At 28.5% G+C, this 2,031-nt stretch overlaps 1 long non-coding RNA gene across 1 annotated transcript in view; it reads right to left on the bottom strand.

Annotated features, from left to right (window-relative positions):
• LOC111741244 overlaps nt 1–2,031 on the bottom strand; it is a 13,346-nt gene continuing 11,315 nt past the window's right edge. The window contains exon 3 of the long non-coding RNA XR_002780935.1: nt 1–80. This is a non-coding gene — a long non-coding RNA (uncharacterized LOC111741244). The remainder of the gene's footprint in view (nt 81–2,031) is intronic.

Here is a 2,031-nt window from a genome sequence, read left to right as displayed (position 1 = left end):
TTAAGCATGTTTGCTGTAGGTTTCTCATAGATGCTTTTTATCATGTTGAGAAGGTTCCTTTCTATTCCCAGTTTGCTGACCTTTTAAAATCAATAATAGGTACCGAATTTTATCAAATGCTACTGCTGCATCTACTGAGATAATCATATTGTTTTTCTCCGATACTCTGTTAATATGGTGAATTACTTTGATTGATGTTAAAATGTTAAACCCACCTTATGTTTTGCATAACCCCACTGGCTTATGTGTATTCTCCTTTTATATAGTGCTAAATTGTACCTGTTGATATCTTGGTCAAGATTTTGCAAATATATTCATGAGGAACAACGGTTTCTTGTGTTTTGTTTTGTTTTGTTTTGTTTTTTGTTTTTTTTTAATGTTTCTGTCTAGTTTGGTATCAGAGTAAGGCTGGCTTCAAAAAAACAAATTATTTTCTTAAAGAGTTTGCGTAGGATTGATATTGTTTATTCATTAACTGTTTAATAGAATCCACCAGTGAATTATCATCCGAAAAGCTTTTAAATTATCAGTTGAATTTTTTAAAGATATTAGGCTATTCAAATTTTCCATTTTTTCTTGTTTCAGTTTTCATAATTTATAATTTTCAAAGAATTAGTCCATTCAAGTTGTACATTTATTGGCATAGACTGTTCATTATATTCCATTATTATCCTTTTAGGGTCTGTAGGATCTGTAGTCATGTCCTCTCTTTAATTCCTGATATTGACAATTTGTCTTCTCCCTTTTTTCTTGATTAGTCATTTATCCACTTTATTGATCTTTTCAAAAAGAACAGCTTTGGCTTTATTTGTTTCTTTAATGTTTTCTATTATAATATTTCACTGGTTTCTACTCTCATTTTCTTCCTTTGGTCTAATTCACTGTTCTTTTTCTAGTTACTTAGAAAGTAATCGAAGGAAGAAAATGAGAGTAGAAACCAGTGGAAGCTTAGATGGTTGATTTCAGACATTCTTCTTGTCCAATAGAACCATTTAAAACTATAATTTTCTCTCTAAGCAGTGTATTGGATTCATTCCACATATTTTCATGTCATATTTTACTTATCATTAGATTTAAAATATTTTCTAAATTCTCTTTGATTTCTTATTTGACCTATGGTTTATTTAGAAGTATGTTATTTAATATCTAAATATATAGGATTTTCCAACTATCTTTTTTATATTGATTTCTAATTTAATTGTTGTCATCAGAGAACACATTCCGAATGAGTTCAATACTTTTAAATTTACGGAGACTTATTTTATAGCCAAATAATGGTCTACCTAGGTCAATATTCTATGAGCACTTAAAAATAAAGTGTATTCTGTAATTGTTAGATGTGGAATTCTATAGACAGTAATTAGGTCGAAGTTGTTCATGTCTTGTATATTCTTGTTAACTTTCTATCTGTTCTTTTGGCCAATTATTGAGAAAGGATTATTGAAATCTCTAAATTGTAATTGTAGAAATGTCTAAATTATAATTGTAGATTTAGCTATTTTTTTAGTACTGTCGGGTTTTGCTTCATGCGCTTTGAAGTTCTGCTATGAAATGCATATTAAATACATTCAAGACAGCTCTTTCCTCTTCATGTATTGCTCTATTATTAAATATCCCTCTTCATCTCTGATAATATTCTTTGAATGAAGTCTACGTTGTCTGACATTAACATATCCTCTCCAGTTTATATATGATTAATCTTTGCATAGAATATTTTTCTTCCTTTTACGTTTAACCTAAATGTGTCTTTATAGTAAAATTTTCTATCACGTAAGTAGTATTTAGTTATCTCTTGCTTTTTTACTCAGTCTAAAAGGAAAATCACACTGAATATAATTATCAATATGGTTGGGTGTTAATCTATAATACTGCTATTTGTTTCCAATTTTCCTATATTTTCTTTGATTCTTTAATTTTATTTTTCCTATCTTTTGGATAAGTAGAGTTTTTCTTAGTACTCTATTTTATGTCCTATATTTCCTACTATACCTATTTGGTTTTTTTTTTTTTAGTCCTTGTTCTGAGGTTCAC

The sequence above is a fragment of the Pteropus vampyrus genome, unplaced genomic scaffold (assembly GCF_000151845.1).
Source record: "Pteropus vampyrus isolate Shadow unplaced genomic scaffold, Pvam_2.0 Scaffold75, whole genome shotgun sequence".
NCBI lineage: Eukaryota > Metazoa > Chordata > Mammalia > Chiroptera > Pteropodidae > Pteropus > Pteropus vampyrus.
Note: the sequence above shows the minus strand (reverse complement) of the source record. Positions and strands in the feature narration are given on the sequence as shown.